Source organism: Sorex fumeus, unplaced genomic scaffold, assembly GCF_029834395.1.
Source record: "Sorex fumeus unplaced genomic scaffold, SorFum_2.1 ptg000105l, whole genome shotgun sequence".
Lineage (NCBI taxonomy): Eukaryota > Metazoa > Chordata > Mammalia > Eulipotyphla > Soricidae > Sorex > Sorex fumeus.
In genome coordinates, this window is record NW_026606162.1 from 724895 (window position 1) to 736963 (window position 12069).

The 12069-nt window shown below is 48.8% G+C and overlaps 1 protein-coding gene across 1 annotated transcript in view; it reads left to right on the plus strand.

Annotated features, from left to right (window-relative positions):
• The first annotated feature begins 948 nt into the window (after positions 1–948).
• The window catches only part of LOC130042585 (tensin-3-like), a 64508-nt gene continuing 53387 nt past the window's right edge, over positions 949–12069 (plus strand). The window contains exon 1 of the mRNA XM_056134749.1: positions 949–959. The gene's annotated coding sequence lies outside the window, so the exon portion shown is untranslated. The remainder of the gene's footprint in view (positions 960–12069) is intronic.

Sequence of the window (12069 nt, forward strand, 5' to 3'; positions counted from 1 at the left end):
GTTGTCCATCCAAGGGCGTCCTCTTGGCACTGCACTAACCCCCAGGAGAGACAGGAGACTGGGAGCCGTTTTGGCATGTGTACCAGGGAAGCCCAGCTGGGGACAGACCCAGGCCGCCTTCATGCCACTTGTCCCCAAGCCCAAGCTTTTCCCCTCATGACACAGCTGACCCCTAGGTTCATCTTGGGAAAGCATATCGGATGCCCTGTTGAAGACTCAGGGGAGCCCACCATGGGGGTTTGGTGCCTTTGCTTCATTTTCCAACATCTTCCTGCATTGCCTCCTGTCACCATTGTGGGAAGAAGCACAGCTGCAGCCTCGGGTGTGACAGTCCTGTGAAATCGCATTGGTTCTGGCACTCAGTAGGCATTGTCAGGGCAGGGGACCTGCACATGCTTCTTGCAGTTACACAGTGCGCCCAGTTGGAAGATCCCCCATAGGAATTTAGACGTAGATTTATCTTGACAGCCATTCAGATTGTCCGGAAACGGAAGAAGGACAACACACAATTTAGAGACATCGATTCTGATTCTCATGGGGACATTGTCTAGCTTCTTTTCTTTCAGGAAAAACTATAATTTCAGGCACATGCTGATGCTTTTTGCTGTTCAAGACCATCACATTTATGGTTTAGTCAGTTGGCTGTATGTACCCTGGAGAAATTGATCTTTGTGAGTCTGCTTTCTGGAACAACCCCCTGCCCCATAGTGGGATAGGTGTGGAATGGGGGTAGCTGGATTCCTGTCACCGTGTCCATGCTACAGTCTGTCATAACTTAGCATTGTGTTATAAATAAATAACCCCCGACCCCTGCCCAAGTCCGGACTTATGCAGGGATTGAGAGAGTTTGATGACGCAGAAACTCTTGTTGTGGAGACAGGCCAACTTTCACATTCTCTCTTGTTTTCTCCTCTTTTCCAGCCTGCAAGTATTCCTGCCACAAGAAATGTGAAGCTAAGGTAAGGGTCAAGTTACTTTCCCATGGGGCTTTTTATAGTTGAATTGGTCTTTGATGAGTGATACACACAGAAGAGGGACAGTCTAGCCACAACCCCAGAAATGAAACTTCTTGAGAAATGGCTACTAAATTCTTTCCCTTAGGACGTATATGTTTCATCTAGGGAATGAGTGGAGGGGCTTAAAAATCCATGTTTTTCATTACAGAAAATAACTCTTAAGAATTTGGTTTCAGATGAGAAAGAACAATTTCGTTTGGCCGCGTCTCTGTGTTCTCTCTGTGAGAGATGACCCTTTGTTTCCAATTACTCGACAGGCTGCTTCTTGGGTGCCTTCGGGAGTGAGGGGTCGAAATAGAGGTTCAGGCCATGAATCTGGCCCTGAGACTCTAGTTTCTTTCAGAAGGTGTTTGTGGATTGGTTGGATTTCAGCCTGTGGTAAGCATCTGGGGACCCAGACTCAGGGTTTGGTTTTTCTGCTTGCAAATTCTCCTGCGAAGTTCTCTTCCCTTTGGAAGCAGTGGGGCCTGCTGGGCGTGGCTGCACATAGGTTTCTGCTGAGGAGGCCTGCAAACACCCTGCACGTGTTAAGTGGGGAGGAAGTGCAGGCTTACCGGGGTTGAGCCCTGGGTCTGCGTCTCTCACACTTTCTAACTTGTTTTTTCTTTTTGGGTCACACCTGACGATGCACAGGGGTTGCTCATGCAGTCAGGAATTACTTCTGGAAGTGCTCGGGAACTATATGGGATGCTGGGAATTGAACCTGGGTCAGCCATGTGCAAGGCAAATGCCCTACCCACTGTACTATCGCTCCAGCCCCATCTCCCACACTTTCTATGCATGAAGTCTCCTTCAATGCCCAGTGGAGCCAGAGTGCACCATCCTGAGTGCTAGCTGGGAGCCTGTCAGTGGTCCTGAGTGATTTCTTCATGACTGGAGCTTCAGGAAGATGGAGTTTTAGAGCAGTGGTTCTTAAATCACTGGCCTGGGCACTGAGTGTGAACTTGTCATCCTTAGAATTGTGTGGAGGTGAGTCTCCTGGGTTTGATGTGTGGAAAGTTCCCAGCAGGTTCTCTGGGTATCAGATAAAGGGAGCTGGGCAGACAGACCCCTGTGGCTGTGAGCTGGCTTCATGTGGCACATTCTGGACCTGGGAGCTGGGGTCTGCTTTCTCCACCATCCCACCACCCCCGGAGACACATGCAGACATGCATGCAGACGTACGCACATTCATGCAGATGCATGCACTTCACATACATTCATACTTGTGCATGTGCATAAGTCACAGTTGGAGACATACATACTCACGTGTGCATACAGCCATTCACACATGCATTCACCGGAAAACTGCAGGCTCTCCAGGCCTGATTCTGTTTTCTTTTTATAGTAAAGATAGAATGAATTCAGAATTTTATTATGAAGAACATGGAACATGCAGACGTCATGTCTGGCATGGAGTTACTAGTGTTACCCTGCAGCCAGCCTCCAGGCCTTCTCCCAACCCTTTCTGTCGCATTTGTGTTTGGTCCTTGCTTATTGATGTTGCATGGGAGATGGTGTGGTTCTGTAGTCGTTGGTTGGCTGATGGATTTCTCTAGTTAACCAGAGTGTGTGAGTGGATGATCTTGCCTGGACGGGAATTGACCCAAGCCTCCCACATGCAGTGTGAGTGCTCACACCTTTGAGGTATCTCCTGGCTCCCATTTCCTTAGTGACATCACAGTCTTCTTGCTCTCCTGCACTCTCGGATATGGCTTATTTCTAGACCATTCTTTAGTTCTGTCTTGTCCTCAGACACACTCTGCTCTCAGGTATGCTGTGTACTTTTAGTCTAAGTGATTTTGTTGGGGGCTGGAGCGATAGCACAGCGGTAGGGCGTTTGCCTTATAAGCGGCCAACATGGCCGACCCGAGTTCGATTCCTCCGTCCCTCTTGGAGAGCTTGGCAAGCTACCGAGAGTATCTCGCCCGCACGGCAGAGCCTGGCAAGCTACCTGTGACGTATTCAATATGCCAAACACAGTAACAACAAGTCTCACGTTGGAGACGTTACTGGGCCCGCTCGAGCAATCGATGAACAACGGGAGGAGCGTGATCACCGTGATTTTGTTGGAGTAAGAGCCCTTTGTAGTTCCCACATCTGAGGGAATGTTTCAGGTTACAGTAGTTTTTCATACTCTCTGAGCTTTTAGAAATGTCCCTCCAGTCCTGAGCATGGCCTTCCCATGCACACAAGGTGCTTAGACACATGAACAATGTGGCATTTTCTGCATAGCTGGTGTCTCATCCCCACAGTGGGCAGAAAAAGGAGAAGCATCTCAACATCTGGATGTCATGTGCCATTTCTGCACATATGCGTGTGTATGCACACACACCTATATGCAGAGTGTGTGCATGTAGATAAAATGTGTACATGTGAGTGTATGTGAGTATGCATGTATATATGCACCTTGTACACATCAGTTGTGCATTTGTGCAAGCACCTTGAGTGCGTGAATGTGTGTAAGCACTTTGTGTGTGAGTGTGCCTGCGTCTAAGCCTGTGTTTACATGAGTGTGCATGTGTGCATCTTGTGTATGTGGGTGTGCATTGTATGCTCCTTGTGTATAAGAGTGTACATGTATGTGCACCTTGTATATATGAGTGTGTGCACCTTGTGTACATGTGTATGCATGTGTGTGCACTTTGTGTACACGAGTGTGCATGTATGTACCTTGTGTGCGTAAATGTGCTTGTGTGTGCACCCTGTGTACATGAGTGTGTGCACCTGTGTACTTGAGTGTACATGTGTGCACCTTATGTACATTGGTGTGTGTGCACCTTGTGTACATGAGTGTGCGTGTGTGAACCTTGTTTCTCTGAGTGTGTGTGTGTCTGCATGAGTGTCTGTGTGTAAGCACCTCGTGTGTACATGTGTGCCTGTGTGTGCACCTGCGTCTATGAATGTGTGTGTGTATTTGCACCTTGTGTATGTGACAGAGCCTCTTGCTGTGACTGTATGGCTGGCTCAGTTATTTCTGACCTCATGCTTTTAAAAAGTTACTAATTTGTCAAGGGGTCCCAGCCCCAGTTACTCATGGCGTTGAATTTCTTGGTTTAAAGGTTATTCCCAGAGACTTTACTTTTACTGACTCTGACATTTGTCTTTAATAACTGGTGATTTGCTGGTAGCTAGAAGAAGTTTTATTTTCATTAGACACTGGCAGGAGGGCACTGGTTGCAGCCCTATGGCTCAGTGGCAGGAAGGCCAGGAGCAAGGATGACCATGCCCCTTTTTACTCTGAAGCAACAGTGGCAGTCCCCTTGCCCCCCAAGATGAGCTGAGATGTGGCTCTCAGGTGGTAGGGTCTTTGGTTACCACAGCGTGGGGGTCCTAAATGCAGGTTTGACTGGTTTTCCTGGAACTAGGAAGTGTGAGTATTGCAGACAAATCTAATGTTCTTGCTGGATAGGTGGCCTGACCTGCTGATGGGGTGAACCATGTTCAGCAGGTGCCCTCTGAGTGGGACCCACAGACCTCGTGTACAGACAGTTGAGGAGTGTTTGCAAGGCTTTAGGACTCTGCGAGAAATGTTGCAGCTAGTGGTGGACTCACGATCATCACAGTGGCTCTGTCAGAGGCTCCTCACCGGGCCTCAGGTACCTCTTGGATAGACCAGAAGCTGTGGTGAAACTGTCTGCAGAATGGGGGCTGAACCTTCGTGGAGAAGGTGGACAGTGAAAGGGAGACGTCAGCCTGGCCCTGATGCTCCAGGGTCGTGCTCTCTGGGTGTTGGGCAGCATGAGGCTCTGCAGGTGAGGTCAGGTAGAGCACAGACCTGCCTCGGATCCCAGTGTAGTCTGCTGAAGCGAGGTCAGTCCCCAGAGCCTCCGTTTCTTTATGTGGACAGTGGGTGAATATTCCCATGACCGTGACACTTCTTTGCTGTTAATTTGATAATATTATCTAGGTCTTAGGAAAGCCAAATAATGTATAATTACTGAACGTTTGGGATTCCAGATTGTGGGACTGTGTATGCTCAGGGAGACGCAATGTCTGGGTGCTGTGATTTGGATTATTCCCGACTGCTGGTTGACTCACTGGCAGGGGGAAAAAGGAAGTTTCAGAAATAAAGCTGATTCAGAAGCAGACAATGGTGAGCTGCGCACGGTGGGGGAGGGAGATAGGCCCCCCTCTGTTCCCAGAAGCATGCAGTCCCTGTCACTCCTGGTGACAGAAATTCCAGCTTTGCTACTGACGCCCTAGTCATGGCCCTTCCATACCTGCCCTCCCTGGGTAACAGCTCAGGTGTCTTGACCACTGTGTGCCCACCCCACCGCAGGACCCAGGGCTGTCTGGGTGAGCATTCTGGGGAGCCATGCGGACCAGGCTGTGGGGCTGCTCTGGCCTCAGTTTGCTGGACCCTGCTCTCAGAACTCAAGTGAGGCTTGTGATTTGTCCAGAGCCGCAGTGGCTTCACGGGCCAGTCTCCCTGCCGTGTCTTGTGTGGGCACAGCTCTAGATCTTAACTCTGCCATGAAGTTCAGAGTCCAGAGCTGAACTTCCTTGGTGCTGGGGGCAGATGCAGCTGCCCGGCTTCTGCAGGTCGCCCTGTTGACTTAATCATTAACTGAAGTCTGGCCATGGGCGTTCATCTCCAGACTGTTTCTTTCTCCAACTCCAAGCCATAACTTGCTGTTGGAGGCTGCTGTGCCCCGGCTGTTTTCAGGGGGTGAGAAATGAATGTCTCTTGTCACAGAGCTCCCACGTGCCACCGGTCGAGGGTTGCTCCGTGCCGCGGTCAAATTTTTGCTGTTCTCAGTGTTCTTTGTGTGGGTTCTTATTTCTGGGGCCCCTGGTTGTGCCGCCTTGGTGCCACTGTCCGTGGACCCTCCGGTGACCTCTAGCCCTGATAGTGCATCTGGTACAAGGACATGAAGAGGGTGCCCTCACAAAAACGTCTGCTTCTAGGGCCCCCACCCTGCTCCATGTCTCCCCACAAGTTCACTGTCCACCAGTCCCCCCAAGCTTTGTTCAGGTCCTATTCACACCCAGAGTGCACTCTTTGTTTGTTGCTCATGTCTCTGATATTTTTGGGGGCGGGAACACTCAGCAATGCTCAGAGCTGACTCCTGGTTCTGCACTTGGAGATCAGTTGTGGCGTTGCTTCGGGACCATGTCAGGTATGGGGATGAAACTCCTATAGGCTGTGTGTGAAGCAGGCACATCTCCTCTGAGACCCCAGCCCTTCTCGTGGGCAGGGACACTTCTCCCCTGAGTCCTTTCCCCTTATGAGCATGAGCTGTCTCCTGTGCAGGTTTAGTCATGAGTACTGGCTTCACCCCCAGACTCTAGCTACAGTGTTGTGAAATGGAGGTGGCTGGGTGCCCCCCAGCCTGAACAATATGAGAATTCTGTGCTGGCTTTTCTTCGTGTCTTTCTTTTACTATTCCCCAAGGTCCCCAGATTTACACTCCTAGGAGCATTGTGGCTGGTGTTCCTCTGTGGGGTGCAGCACCCTGTTGTTCCAGCCCCCTGGGGAACGGCTCTGGTGAAAGAACAGATGCAGTTTCCAACCTTGTGTTCCTGATGCTGCAGACGCCCTTTGCTGGCTTCTATTCTGAGGGGCGGTGCCTGCAGGGGGCCTGTGGGTGGAAGGGGTGAGATCTTCTCCACCCCAGACAGTGGCAGGGGAGGCACCTTATGCCTCCTTGCACTGAGGAACCAATTACATTTTAGGTTGAAACATATCTTAGTTTATCTAGCGTAGCACTGAATCGTGGGGCCCAGGTATATAACTCCCTGAGTGTAATTCCCTTCTGTCTAGAGTGCGGCTTCTCAGGGACCAGCAGAGAGTTAAGTCTTCCTGGGGATCTGTTTGCTCTCCTGCCAGATGCTTGCTTGTGCCATAGTGTTGACTGCTGCTTGTTTGTTTTTAAAACCCAGTAGAGCAGTCTTAGGTCATAGCAAAATTGAGAAAATTCGCAGGTACAGATATAGAGAACCCCTTTTAACATCAACTCTCTGCATCTGCAAAGATGCTGCATTTGCTACAGTTGAACCAGTACTGATAGATACTGGCTAAAGTCCATAGGATACATGATGGCTCACTTTCACGTACATCCTGTGGATTTGAATTGTGGCTACTGTTACACTATCATACAGAGTGTGTTTCTGCCCTGAAAATTCTCAATTCCACCTCTCTATCCCATTGTGGACACCATCCCACTCCAGCCCCACCTGGCAATCTCTGTCTCCATAGATTTGATTTTCTAGAATGAGAGAGAATTAGAATCCTATGCTGGATAGACCTTTAGATTCATTTGTTTTACTTAGTAATAGGAATCTCTGTCTTTTCATGACCCAAAAGCCTTTTAGTGATGATATAATTCAACTGTCTTGACAGAGAAGCTTGGTTGTCTGCTAACTAAAGAGCAACTGGGGGGTTTCCATGCTTTTCATGAATTGAAAAAAACTAGTAGGCATTTTGCAGTTCAGTTTTTTGGGGGCATTCTTCCAATCCCTGTTTCCCTAAAGTTCCTTTCCTGGTAGACTGTCCTTACCAATATCTTTCAGACTCATTGCAATCAGAAGAAAAGCCACTTTCCACCCTTCTTACTTTAAGGTCTGTTTTAGGGTTGGAGAGAGAAAACAGAGGGTAAAGAACTTACCTTGCATGTGGCTGACTCAGGTCCAGAAGTGACTCCTAAGTGCAGAGCCAGGAGTAACCCCAGGCACTGCCGGATGTGGCCCTCCCACCCCGTCATGGTTTTTACTTTCTGGGAGCTACTGTGGCCAGAATTTGGGGATAAGCCTCATATAGGGAAGCCCTGTCTGGCTCTGGGGGTGCTCTTGTCAGCAAGCATTGTTCTGGAGTGCTATTAAAGGTATTACTATTGGATGTGACTGGGTTTCGGAGGTCTTCAGCTGCCGGGGCTCTGCTTGGGGCGAGGAGGGAAACTCAACCCGCCCCCCCCTCCAAGGAGCCCCGGGAGGGGGGACAGCCAGGCACGGGGGTAGGAGACTTTGCGTTGTTCTCTTTTGGGTGCTTGGTTTTATAGTCTCTGGGTCTTGGCTGTTGGGATTACATGGGCATCTGGCAGCTGAAGACCTTCGAAACCCAACCACAGCCATGCTTAAGACCACTCTCCACATGCTCGGATGCGCCTCACGCATGAAGGAACCGGCAGAGGAACCCAGGTGTGTGGGACCTGGGGCTGAGATCTCCAAGCCTGCTTGGATCAGGACTGGGCTTCCTCCACCCAGATCCCCCATCTTCCAGTAGCTAGGCAGTTACACCCACCACCTGCCCCTCCCCTCCCTCCCCCCCCCCCCCCCCCGCGCCATGTAATCCCATCAACGGCCAAGACCCAAAGACTATAAAATCAAGCTCCTGACCTTATTGTCTAGTTTTTGCTCTCGGAGAACCCGGCAGGCTACCGAGAGTATCCTGCCTGCATGGCAGAGTTTGGCAAGCTCCCTGTGGTGTATTAGATGTGCCAAAACCCATTAACAATGATGGGTCTCATTCCCATGACCCTGAAAGAGCCTCCAGTGTGGCGCTTGCCAAAATATCAGGGCTAAGACGAATGGAGACGTTATTGGTGACTGCTCAAGGAAATTGATGAACAGTGGGATGACAGTGGCAGTGACTGTTTGATGTAAGCCTGGTGCTTTCCTTGAACAGGAAATGCCCCAATGGTCTTGACTGTGAATGAGGGCATTGGTTGTGGTTCTTGGAGATTTCTCGGGTTTGTGAGTGGCAAGGATCATCTCGGCCATGCATGCAGTGCCTGGTTTACAGCATGGTCTCTTCGCCAGGCTGAATCAGAACCGACAACAGCTCAAAATGATTTTGTTTTCATTAGTGGCAAAAATAATTGGCGTGTGTGCTTCTTAGTATTATAAAATGATGTTTTGGGGAGTTCACATCTGTCTGTGCTCAGGGCTTACTCCTGATTCTTTGCTCAGGAATCATCCTTGTGGGGCTGAAGGGAACCTATGTAGTGTGGGGGCTTGAATTTAGTCAGCTGCTTGGGAGGCAAGTCCCTTACCCATTGTGCTATCTCTTTGACACTATAAAGTAACACTTTTGAAGTGTTTCAGTTACTTAAATGTGTGCATTATTCTTTAAGAATAGCTGGTGTTGCTTGACCATATTCTGAGAGGCTTACGTGGCAGATGCTCCATGTTCCCACATTCATAGAACATGGGACTGGAGGAATGGTTATACTCCACTCCTCCGAGAGACACATGCCCTGGAAGGAAGGCAGATCTGCAGTTCCCAGAGAGATGCTGTGACAGACCTTTGCCAGAACATCCTGGAAGTTGCAGGGCAGACGAACACCACATGCGGGAGGGGCCTCTGGTGTAGGCCAGAGCAACACACAACCAGATGGCAGACACAGAGGTGGCTGCCACACTGACCCCAGCCTCAGGTGCAGTGTGAGAAGGAAGCTGTCTAAGGCTCTAGGAAGTGTGCAGCTTGTTGGCAGACCGGTGGGGGCAGAACTGCCAGCTGCCAGCCACTTGGTGTCTTGGGATCTTGGCACATGACCTTGGGAGCTCCTTCACTTTCACTGGTGGTATATTCCATTGTTTCTTTGAGCTCCTTATGCATCCTTATCGGTTCCTTTCTAAATTCGTTGTCTGAGACGGTCAATATTACTGCTCTGGTCAACAGGGCAAGCTCTTCACTAACTAAACCTTATGGGTTTCTGTGACCTTTATGACCTTTGTAGTTTGTTGTTGTTTCTTGCATGTTTTTGTGTGATTATGTTCTAATGTTTATGTTTGTTTATGTATGTATGTTTATGCTAAGTTATGGGGCGATGAAGAAATGTGCAACTGTGGAGCAAAGCTGTGCTTCTCGTGTATCAAGGAGGCGAGTTAATGTGACCTCTAAGAAGTGAACAGACATGTCTCAGAGGAAGACAGGCAGGTGGCCACTTGGGTCGTGAGAAAGTACTCAGTGTCACTGTATCCTTTGGGAAATCTAGATTGAGATGACAATAAGATCCCATCTCACACACTGAGAATAGCATGTGTCAGAATTAGTGGGGACAGTCTGTGTTGGTGGGGATGTGGTGAAAAAGGAGCTCTCATCCACTGCTGGTGGAAATGCTGTCTGACTTAGCTTCTGTGGAAAACAGGATGGAGTAGAATTGAGTTGCCATATGACCCATCAATTACACTTTTTTTTTAAACTTAGGAGTATTGCTTTTTATTCAGCCATTGGTTAGGCTGATTGAATTGGACATGAACTCCACCTTACTTTTATAAATTTATTTATTGAATCACCATGAGAGCAGTTACAAAGCTTTCGGGTTTAAGTCTCAGTCATACAATGATGAAACGCCTGTCCCTTCACCAGTGCCCATTTTCCACCACCATAAACCCCAGTATACCCCCCATCCCGCACCCTCCCCCTACCTGTGGGGCAGATGATTTCCACATTACGCTCTCTCTACTTTGATTACATTCAGTATTTCAACACCAGACCCACTATTGTTATTTGAGATTTTACCCCAAACTCAGATCTGCCGAAAAGGCAACAGTAGACAATTTGTTTTCAATTGCTGATTATGAATAACATATGATGTCACACAGCCGCAGTAGTGGCCACATGATTTTGGAATTCCGAAATTTTAACAATTAAATCTGGAGGGATTTCTGCTAAAACCTGCTGGGTTCCGAGATTTGTTCCTGAGTCTCTGAGATCATGGCCATTAAGCAGCTTGATCAGGAGCCAGAGAGGCCGTTTGTGGGTGGTAACTCGGGGTCTCATTGGGGCAGGGAGGAAAGGACTGGTTCCACCCCTATCCCATGAGGCCCCGCATGTCTCGTCACTGTGGGCCCAAACCTGACTGTCCAATGGCCTCTGGAGGATGGCGGCCACTGAGCTGCCAGGGGGAACAGGCTGAAGCACAAAACCTATTCCCACATGAGGTGGCCCAGAGCCGGTAACCTACTGCGAGGACCAGACACATTTCTGCCAAAAGCCACTGGGTTCCGAGATTTGTTTCTGAGTCTCTTGGATCATGACTGTTAAGCAGCTTGATCAGGAGCCAGAGAGGCCGTTTGTGGGCAGCATCTCAGGGTCTCATTAGGGCGGGGAGGAAAGGGCTGGCTCCACCCCCATCCTGTGAGTCCCAGTGTGTCTCATCACTGTGGGCCCAAACTTGACTGTTCGATGGCCTCTGGAGGATGGTTGACACCGAGCCGCCATGGGCAATAGCCCAGGGCACAAAATCTATTCCCACCTGGGATGGCCTGGCACCATTAACCTACTGCGGGGACCAGATATATTTCTGCCAAAAGCTGCTGGGTTCTGAGTCTCTAGGATCATTGCCATTAAGCAGTTTGATCAGGAACCAGAAAGGCTTTCCAATTATATAGCAGAGCCGGAGGTGGTTTGTGGGTGTGTCTCCCATATACCTAACTTTTGGCCATTTACTTTCTTGGTACACTTGGCACCAAATTGTTGGGGTCTGGCCAAAGGCACAGTGTCAATTTTGGGGTATCTAGAAGTCTGAAGGCACCATCAGGCTGCTGATGCACTCGCCTTACAGGTACAGATTGGCCTGCTGGCAGCACCATACCCCTGGCAGCAATTCCACTTTTGGGCATTTCCCCCAAGAAAAAAACAGTCATTCCAAGGGACATATGCCTGTCATTATTCACTGAAGTACCTAGTACAGTAGCTAAGATCAACCTAGGGGTCCAGTGACGATGATTTTGTAGCTTGTTACTTTGCTGTACTAGTTTATTTTCTATGAGATTTTCAGTGGAGTTCTGAGGCCTACTGTATGTAAAATTATGGCATCTACAAATTTTTTTCTTGCCCAATTGTTATGGCATCTACAATTTTTTTCTTGCCCAATTATTATGGCAATAATTTCCAAAACTATCTTAAGTTTGAAGTGGACATTCTTGCTTGGTATGTGATCTAAGAGGAAAGATCTCTCTCTCTCTCTCTCTCTCTCTCTCTCTCTCTCTCTCTCTCTCTGCCATTGAGAGTTTGTTGTAAATGGTCATTGCTACTTTGAGGCATGATCCTTTTATTACTATTTTGAGAATTTTTCTCATTAATAATGTCTTTATAGCCCATTATTGATGGCTATTTGTTATTACT